The 10,567-nt window shown below is 41.9% G+C and overlaps 1 non-coding gene across 1 annotated transcript; it reads left to right on the plus strand.

Annotated features, from left to right (window-relative positions):
- Positions 1-768: 768 nt before the first annotated feature.
- On the plus strand, positions 769-872 carry LOC130971124 (small nucleolar RNA R71). Its single transcript, XR_009082354.1, has one exon. It is a non-coding gene; the product is annotated as a small nucleolar RNA R71 (small nucleolar RNA).
- The last annotated feature ends 9,695 nt before the right edge of the window (positions 873-10,567 follow it).

Here is a 10,567-nt window from a genome sequence, read left to right on the forward strand (position 1 = left end):
ATGTTGACTATGTCAATGGCCTTGCACTCTCTTTTTAGATTCTCTTCAGTATTGCTTGGGAGAGTACTAGGAGGAGTTTTAGTGACTTTCTTACTTAGCTGGCCCACTTGTGCCTCCAAACTTCTAATGGAGGACCTTGTTTCGCTCATGAAACTTAAAGTGGCCTTAGACAGATCAGAGACTATGTTTGCTAAGTTAGAGGGGCTCTGCTCAAAATTCTCTGTCTGTTGCTGAGAAGATGATGGAAAAGGCTTGCTATTGCTAAACCTGTTTCTTCCACCATTATTAAAGCCTTGTTGAGGCTTTTGTTGATCCTTCCATGAGAAATTTGAATGGTTTCTCCATGAGGGGTTATAGGTGTTGCCAAAGGTGTCCCCCATGTAATTTACCTCTGCCATTGCAGGGTTTTCAAGATCATAAGCTTCTTCTTCAGAAGGTGCCTCTTTAGTGTTGTTGGATGCATTTTGGCATCCATTCAGACTTTGAGAAATCATGTTGACTTGCTGAGTCAACATCTTGTTCTGAGCCAATATGGCATTCAGAGCATCAATTTCAAGAACTCCCTTCCTCTGAGGCATCCCATTATTCACGAAATTCCTCTCTAAAGTGTACATGAATTGGTTATTTGCAACCATTTCAATAAGTTCCTGAGCTTCTGCAGGCGTTTTCTTTAGCTGAATGGATCCACCTGCAGAATGGTCCAGTGACATCTTAGAGAACTCAGATAGACCATAATAGAATATATCTATTATGGTTCATTCTGAAAACATGTCAGAAGGACACTTTTTGGTCATATGCTTGTATCTTTCCCAAGCTTCATAGAGGGATTCACCATCTTTTTGCTTGAAGGTTTGAACATCCACTCTAAGCTTGCTCAGCTTTTGAGGAGGAAAGAATTTACCCAAGAAGGCCATGACCAGCTTATCCCAAGAGTCCAGGCTATCTTTAGGTTGTGAGTCCAATCATGTTCTAGCTCTTTCTCTTACAGCAAAAGGGAAAAGCATGAGCCTGTAGACTTCAGGATCTACTCCATTAGTCTTAACAGTCTCATAGATCTGCAAAAATTCAGTTAAAAACTGGTAGGGATCTTCTGATGAAAGTCTATGAAACTTGCAGTTCTGTTGCATCAGAGCAACTAGTTGAGGTTTCAGCTCAAAATTGTTTGCTCCAATGGCAGGAATTGAGATGCTTCTTCCATCAAACTTGGACGTGGGTTTAGTATAATCACCAAGCATCCTCCTTGCATTATTATTTTCGGCTGCCATCTCCTCTTCCTTTTCGAAAATTTTTGTAAGGTTGTCTCTGGATTGTTGTAATTTAGCTTCTCTTAGTTTCCTCTTCAGAGTCCTTTCAGGTTCAGGATCTGTCTCAACAAGAATATTCTTGTCCTTGCTCCTGCTCATATGAAAAAGAAGGGAATAGAAAATAATAATAGGGATCCTCTTTGTCCAGATATAGAGGTTCCTTTGTGTGAGTAGAAGAGAAGAAGGTTAAGAATGAAGAAGGAGAAGAGAAAAATTCGAACACAGAGGAGAAGAGGGGGTTCGAATTTTAAGATGAAGAGAAGTGTTAGTAGATAATTAAAATAAATAGAAGGGGATGAGGGGGAGAGAAATTTGAAAATAATTTGAAAAATGGGTTAGTAATTTCGAAAATAATTTTTGAAAAGGAGTTAATGATTTTTGAAAATTAATAGTGAAATAAAATTAAAATTAAAATTTGAAACAATTAGTTAATTAAAAAGAATTTTGAAAAAGGGGTGAGATATTTTCGAAAATTAGAAAGGGAAGAGTAGTTAGTTGATTTTGAAAAAGATAAGAAACAAACAAAAAGTCAAATAGTTAGTTGAAAAAGATAATAAAATCAAATTTGAAAAGATAAAAAGATAAGAAGTTAGATAAGATATTTTGAAATCAAATTTTTGAAAAAGATATGATAAAAAGATATGATTAAAAAGATATGGTTGAAAAAGATATAATTTTTAAAATTAAAATTAATTACTTAACTAACAAGAAATTAAAAGATAGGATTCTAGAATTTAAAGATTGAACATTTCTTAACAAAAAAGTAACAAACTTCAAATTTTTGAATCAATCACATTAATTGTTAGTAAAGCTTCAATTTTTTTTTGAAATAAAGATAAGAAAAAGATTTTTAAAATTCAATTTAAAAAAATTTCGAAAAAAAGTAAAAAAAATGAAAAAGATTTGATTTTTGAAAAAGTTTTGAAAAGATAAGATTTTTAAAATTGAAAATTTGACTTGACTTACAAGAAACAACTAATTTTAAAATTTTTTTACTAAGTCAACTCAAATTTTCGAAAATTAGGAGAGAAATAAGGAAAAGATATTTTTTTATTTTTGAATTTTTAATGATGAGAGAGAAAAACAACAAAAATGACTCATAACATGAAAATTATGAATCAAAACACATGATGCATGCAAGAACTCTATGAATGTCAAGATGAACACCAAGAACACCTTGAAGATCATGATGAACATCAAGAACATATTTTGAAAAATTTTTTATGCAAAGAAAACATGCAAGACATCAAACTTAGAATTCCTTAATGCTTGGACTCTAACAAACAAAAAATGCATATGAAAAATAACAAAAGATACAAAACAAGAAAATATCAAGATCAAACAAGAAGACTTACCAAGAACAACTTGAAGATCATGAAGAACACTATGAATGCATGAATTTTCGAAAAATTCTTTAGAAAAACAAAAATAAAGAAAAAAATTTTGAAAGATTTTTGAAAACTTTTTTTTTTAAAAAGAAAATTACCTAATCTGAGCAACAAGATGAACCGTCAGTTGTCCATACTCGAAGAATCCCCGGCAACGGCGCCAAAAACTTGGTGGACGAAATTGTGATCATCAACAATGGCTCCAAAGACTTGGTGCTCTCAAACGTGAATCTCACTTTTGTCACAACTCCGCACAACTAACTAGCAAGTGTACTGGGTCGTCCAAGTAATACCTTACGTGAGTAAGGGTCGATCCCACAGAGATTATTGGTATGAAGCAAGCTATGGTCACCTTGTAAATCTCAGTCAGGCGGATTCAAATGGATAGTGGTTTTCGGAAAATATAAAGAGATACTTAATTAAATAATAAAAGATAGAAATACTTATGTAAATTCATTAGTTTGAATTTCAGATATGTGTATGGAGATGCTGTGTTCCTTCTGAATCTCTGCTTTCCTACAGCTTTCATCCAATCTTTGTCACTCCTTTCTATGGCAAGCTGTATGTAGGGCATCACCGTTGTCAATGGCTACATCCCATCCTCTCAGTGAAAATGGTCCAAATGCTCTGTCACAGCACGGCTAATCATCTGTCGGTTCTCGATCATGTTGGAATAGAATCCCTTGATTCTTTTGCATTTGTCATCACGCCCAATAATCGCGAGTTTGAAGCTCGTCACAGTCATTCAATCCCGGAATCCTACTCGGAATACCACAGACAAGGTTAGACTTTCCGGATTCCCATGAATGCCGCCATCAATTCTAGCTTATACCACGAAGATTCTGATTAAAGAATCCAAGAGATATGCGCCCGGCCTAAGGTAGAACGGAAGTGGTTGTCAGTCACGCGTTCATAGGTGAGAATGATGATGAGTGTCACGGATCATCACATTCATCATGTTGAAGTGCAATGAATATCTTAGAATAAGAATAAGTCGAATTGAATAGAAAATAGTAGTAATTACATTAAAACTTGAGGTACAGCAGAGCTCTACACCCTTAATCTATGGTGTGTAGAAACTCCACTGTTGAAAATACATAAGTGATGAAGGTCCAGGCATGGCCGAATGGCCAGCCCCCAAAACGTGATCACAGGATCAAAAATACAATCTAGGATGAAAATACAATAGTAAAATGTCCTATTTATAATAAACTAGCTACTTAGGCTTTACAGAAGTAAGTAATTGATGTAGAAATCCACTTCCGGGGCCCACTTGGTGTGTGCTGATGTGTGGAAAACGATCCAACACAAAACTCACCGGCAAGTGTACCGGGTCGCATCAAGTAATAATAACTCACATGAGTGAGGTCGATCCCACAGGGATTGAAGGATTGAGCAATTTTAGTTTAGTGGTTGGTTTAGTCAAGCGAATTAAGTGTTGGTTGAGTGATTTGTGTTTAACAGGAAGTAAATGACAGTAATTGTAAAAGGGGAAGGGCAAATTGCAGTAAATTAAAGAACAGGAAAGTAAACTTGCAGAATCTTAAAGAACAAGAAAGTAAATGACTGAAACTTAAAGTGCAAGAAATGTAAATAGCAGTAAATTAATTGGCAAGAAATGTAAATTGCTTGAATGTAAGAGGGATTTGAGGACTGGGATTGCAGAATCTAAACAAAGAGAAATTAAATTGCAACAATTAATTAAGTAGAAGATGAATTGGATCAAACAGAGATTCAGACAGAAAATGAAATTAAAGTGCAGCAGAGTTCACAGAAGAACCAAAAGTAAAATTGGGTCTCAGGTCTCAAGAGACTAGGTAGCAGAGCCTAGATCTCTATTTGCCTTCCTAGATCCAAGCTTTCAAAGCAATTGGTAGATAATTGAAGAAGAAGCAGTAAAAGTAACAGAAGTGAAATTGAATTGTGCAGAAAAAGATTTGAAGAGAGTTTGAATGGGAATTGAGACAGAATTTCCTCAATTTCTCACACCCAAAACTCAGAAACAGAAGAGTAGAATTGCCCGAGCAAGAATGAGGAAGGAGATCAGTCAATTCTCCCTTAATGCTCTGAACTCTCGGTCAAGTCTCTCAAAAACAATTGCCAAAAATTCAAAGCTCAAAGAGAGTGCCAATTTCAAAAGCTAAGCCAAAGATAAGTAAAAAAGTCCTAATTACATCAAACTAGCTCCTATTTATACACTTTCTATTCTTGGATTTTGGGATTTGGATGGGCTTTTGATTTGGTGAAGAAATGAATTAAAATGGGGTTTTAATTTGAATTTTCGGCCCATGAGAAGTTGCTCCCAGGAGGCTGCCCTGCCCTTGCGGAGGGCAGGGCAGGATTTGGTGTTTGGTGCGTTGTTGGTGCGGCGTGGTGCAGGCTTGGTGCGCAGAATGCTGCCCTGCCCTCGCGGAGGGCAGGGCAGGAAAAAATGGTGCGCCAGAATGTGCCACGGTGCGTGCTTGGTGCTGCCAGGATCGAGCTGTGATGCGCCAAATGCTGCCCTGCCCTCGCGGAGGGCAGGGCAGGAAAAATTGGTGCTGCCAGGATTGTGATGGTGCGCCAGAATTGAGCCTTGGTGCGCCAGATTTGAGCCTTGGTGCGCCAGATCCATGCACCAACAAAATGCTGCCCTACCCTCGCGGAGGGCAGGGCAGTGTTTCCACTTTGAAGTCCCGTGTTCGAAACACGGCTGGAACATCCGCTCAATTAATTTCCTTGGTTTCTTGGCACGGCACTCAACCTTAGTTCCTTGCTTCTTCCTTGTTCCGTGTTCGATTCTTGTGGCATGCATGGGTGATATTTTTCTTTTGATTTTCTTCCTTGGTGAGCCCGATACTGCCCTTGTGGAGGGCAGGGCAAGGTTCCCTTCTTTGCTTGGTTCCCTTATGTTGCCCTCCTAGAGGGCAGTGTGCCCTTGTGAAGGGCAATGTTTGCCTCCACCTTTGCATGCGGCACACTTCCTCTTGCCTTGACCACACTTTCCTTTCCTTGGGCTACACTTCTTAGGCCACGCTTTTCCTTTTCTTTTCTTTTCTTCACCTACAATAAACCAAAACAACCACTCAAAGTATCACTAAATTCAAGAGGCTTATAAATCAATTAAAATTCAATTAAAATTAGCTTAAACCTCATGGATTAACATTAATTTCATGGTGGTTGCTTGATTTAAAGAAGTTGTGCATTTTCACTCCAAATCACTTACTTAAGAAGCAAGAAAGTGCATAAAGACTAACAAAACAAGTGAAATTAGCTTGAAAAATGGGTATATGATGACTTGTCATCATGTGCTTGGGCTGAGCTTAAATGTTTACACGTGCAGAGGCTTTTATTGGAGTTGAACGCCAAGTTGTAATGTGTTTCTGGCGTTCAACTCTGGTTCGTGACGTGTTTCTGGCATTTGACTTCAGAATGCAACATGGAAGTATTATCCTCACAACCACTTGATGACCTTGGAAGTATTATCGTAATCTACGGGAAGAGGTCAGGAGTGCGAGTGCTAGCTTTTCTAATTTGCTATACCTTAATTCTGCTCCTTGCAATGCTTTGCTCATAAAAATTGATTGGTTGTTGGATCTTTTCTTCTTTTCGCACCAAGACCGCTGCCATCACTTCAACAGTTATGGCCAAGAATAGGTATAGTGGTTCCCCGTCCTTGGGCTTTCCGAGGACAGGTGGTGTTGCAAGTACTTCCTTGAAATGCTTAAACGCCTATTCACACGCAGGGGTCTATTCAAACGCTATCCCCTTCCTCATCAAGTTGAAAAATGGTAGGCTTTATGAGCCGACGCTCCGAGGAAACGGGACAGTGCGGTGAGCCTTTCTGCTAACCTCTGAACGTCTTTGATACATCCTGGGCTCTTCATTTGGAGTATTACTTCACACTTTTCTGGGTTGGCCTCCACCCTCTCTGGGTTATCATAAACCCCAGTAATTTTCCTGCTTCCATGGCAAAGGCACATTTAAGCGAATTGAGCCTCATGCCGTGTTGCCGAAGGTAAGCGAACACATTCTCTAGATCGCTTATGAGGTCCTCAGGTTGGGTGGTCTTTACTAGGATATCATCTACGTATACTTCCACCGTTTTGCCTATAAGGTTGCCGAGTATCTTGTTCATTAACCTTTGGTATGTAGCCCCAGCATTCTTTAGCCCGAACGGCATTACCTTGTAGCAGTATATTCCCATTGGCATTATGAACACATTTTCTCTTCGTCTGGCTGGTGCATCGGTATCTGAGTGTAGCCAGAATAAGCATCCATGAAGCTCAGATACCGATATCCCGCCGCTGGGTCAACGAGCGCATCTATGTTGGGGAGGGGGTAGGAGTCATTGGGATATACTTTGTTAAGATCGGAATAATCCACGCACATCCTCCATTTCCCATTGTGCTTTCTAACTAGAACTACGTTCGACAACCAAGTCGAGTAGTTGAGTTCTCGAATAAATCCCGCTTCAAGAAGGCTTGCCGTCTGTCTGACCACCTCCTCTACCCTTTCTTGTGACATTTTCCTTCTCCTCTGAGCCACTGGCTTGGCTTCCACCTTGACGGCCAAGTGATGCGACATGAGCTGGGGGTCTATCCCTGGCATGTCAGCTGGCGTCCAGACAAATTTGTCACCATTAGCCCTGATCATTTCCATTAGAGGTTCCTTCAGGTTATGTGTGAGGTTTTTATTCACGAAGGTGAACTTCTCCTCTGAGTTGCCAACCCTGAACCTTTCTAAGTTCCCTTCCAGCTCGGATCTAGTCTTGTCGTCGACCCTAGCGTCCAGGTCGGCGAGGAACACTCCCGATGCCTCTTTAGATTTCTTTCTTAAGGAGAGACTGACATTGTCGCAGGTGACTGCCGTTTCCAAGTCTCCCTTTATGGATCCCACGGATCCGTCATCAGTGATGAACTTCATTATCAACATCTTTGTACTGATCACTGCCCCAAGGTCGTTGATAGTCTTTCTTCCGAGGATGACGTAGTAGGGCGTGGAGTCTCGTAGAACCACGAACTCTGCCATTACTGACCTTCTCCCCTGTCCTAGTCCTACGGATACCGGTAGGGAGATTATCCCATCGGGCTTGATAAAGTGGTCGCCCAACCCTACTACACCGTGCTGGTGAGTCCTTAAATCGGCATCCCGGAGACCCAAAGCATCGAACACGTTGCGAAACATGATATTTGAGTCGGCACCGGTGACTACGAGGATCCGCTTGATTAGGTCGGTTCCCACTCTGGCCGTGATGACCATCGGAGGGTTTTTCGTGACCTCATCAAACCATTGGTCCTCCGGACTGAAAGATATGAATGGTGTCCTCTTGGAGTTTTGCACGGGGATGGATGATGAGACTGCCAGGACTTTGGCGTCCTTCTTGTGCACCGACCTCGACCTTGGAGCCACGTCTCTTCTAATTACCACGTTTACGATGGTAAGGCCGTGCTCGTGGTCCTCCGGCTCCTGACGTCGCTTCACCACGCGGCTCTTGTCCTCTCCCTCGTGGTTGCGATCTCGCCTCCTCGGCTCCCTGATGAGGTGGAAGAATTCGGCTAGCTTTCCGTCCCGGATTGCCTGCTCTAACGCGTCCTTTAGGTCAAAATAATCGTGTGTTTTGTGTCCATAGCCCTTGTGATAATCACAATAGAGGTTCTTGTTACCCCCAGTTCTGTCCTTTAGAGGTTGGGGCTTCGACAGAATTTCCTTCTCAGCTATCTGCTGATAAACTTCTACAATGGGGACGGTGAGGGGGGTGTAGTTGGTGAACTTCCCGACTTGGGGAAACGGCTTGAATGTCTTGGCCGGCCCGCCATCTCTGGCGTGCTCCTTTAGTCTTTCCTCGCTACCGTGCTGCCGAGGTTGGTTGTAGGTAGGGTGCCGCTTGTTGGCTCCCACCACTTGACTGACTTCTTCATCGTTGATATATTCCCTAGCCATGCTTTGAATTTCTTGCATCGTCCACACCGGCTTCGTGGTGAGATCCTTCCTGAAATCCTCATTCAGAAGTCCATTTGTCAGATACAGACTGGCCACCGAATCGGTTATGCCGTCAATCTCTAAACACTCATCGTTGAACTTGTCCAAGTATTTTCTGGTCGGCTCACCGGACCTTTGTGTCACCCCGAGTAGGTTGATCGGGTGTTTCACCTTTGCAATGCGGGTGGTAAATTTGGCTAAGAAAGCGTTACTAATGTCCAAAAATTTGGCAACAGAACCTTACGGGAGGCTGTTAAACCACCGTATTGCAGGTCCTGCCAGAGTGACCGGGAAAGCGCGACACCTCACCTCGTCGCCTACGCTTCCAAGTTCATTCTGGCCTCAAAGGCCATTAGATGCTCCTGTGGGTCTTGGGTTCCATCGTACCTCATGTCTGTTGGCTTATTAAAGTGCTTTGGTAGCCAGACCTCGAGGACAGAATGATGAAACGGGGTTGCACCCATGATCACGGGTCGTCGTGTTCTCTTCGTCCTTTCTCCATCGTCCTCCCGATCTCGCTCGGTGGCTCATCTCCCTTGAAGCCAGGTGTATATCACAGGATCATGTCGTCTTCTTGGCCGCTCCCGGTCCTCCTAGATACTTTAAGATTCAGATCGTGGGCTGGATGTGCGCCGGGAGCGACTTCTATGAGGAGTTCTTCCCCGTCTCTCAAGAGATCGGGAGTAGTTTGGTTCGGTAGTTTGGTTTGGGAGTTTGTTGATGACGTTCGTGATCTGCCAACTGGCATTCTAGGTTTTGCATTATTCTGGCACTATCACTGCCCGTTCTCCCAAAAGGGCGTCTCTCTTGGAAGCGGGAGGATGGCTTGGGTTGTCGCAGAGGAGACCCTGTGCGCTCGCGGGAGGAGGCCACGGAGGCTGCCCTGCTGGGTTCGGCTCCCTCGTTAGGTTCTCTGGGACCTTGTAGGAAATTCATTGAGGTGGTCCCCACAGATGGCGCCAATGTACGGTAGGTCAGGTACCGGACTGTTCGCAGGGGTCTTGGGATGGAGAGGTGGGTCTCCGCCTGTTTTCAGCTGGTGGTGTGAACGAAGGAGCAGCTGAGCTTCCGAGCACTTCAAGTGGAGAGGGGGGTGTCACCTGCAATGATACTCTGACGCTCAAGTCAGTAGTGTGTATAGGTGATGCGAGAGCTGAGGGTAGAGTGATGTACCTTGGGGGAGGGGTAGGACCCTCCCCTTAAATACCCTGTCAGTAGGTCGGGCCCCACAGGAGAACGCCTCCTTCTTAGAAGCTTCCTTCCTCACAGATGTCATACAGCTAGTAACGAGGGTGTGCCTGGGTCACAGACCAATCGGGTCGGGTAGCGGGGACCCGACCGAGAAGATCGGGTTGCCCATGGGCCGGGTCGGCCTAGGTGCTAGCTGGGCTGTGCCGTAACAAAAACTAAATTAGATTGAAAAATAAAATCAAAGTGACACAATCTAAATCAAATAAATTATATCAATTTTATTTTCTAAATCAATCCAAATTGTACTTCAAATTCTATCTTTTTAGTTGTTCATTGACCTAATCTACTTCGGAAATAAGTATACACATCTATATTTAATTATTAATATAAACGAGATAAATCATGTAATATAAAAATATAAATAATTTTATAAATACATATTAGTGTAAATATATAATTTAATTTATTTATTTAAAGCAAAATCCCAAAAAGCATAGAAACACAGCTTGACATAAGTTTTTAAAAGGTTTAATTATTCTATTATTTGTAACACCCTACCACACAGAATCTTATGCTTAAGTCATAAAATTGAGGTGGTGAGGTATTATGACTTCTAAAAGTAAAATTATATATATAATACATATAGAAAAGGTTTTATCTAGGAGCCTTTAAAAAAGTAATTGAATGAAAAACAAGCAGAACAACGCAACATTCATGATCGGA

Source organism: Arachis stenosperma, chromosome 3 (assembly GCF_014773155.1).
Source record: "Arachis stenosperma cultivar V10309 chromosome 3, arast.V10309.gnm1.PFL2, whole genome shotgun sequence".
Classification (NCBI taxonomy): Eukaryota; Viridiplantae; Streptophyta; class Magnoliopsida; order Fabales; family Fabaceae; genus Arachis; species Arachis stenosperma.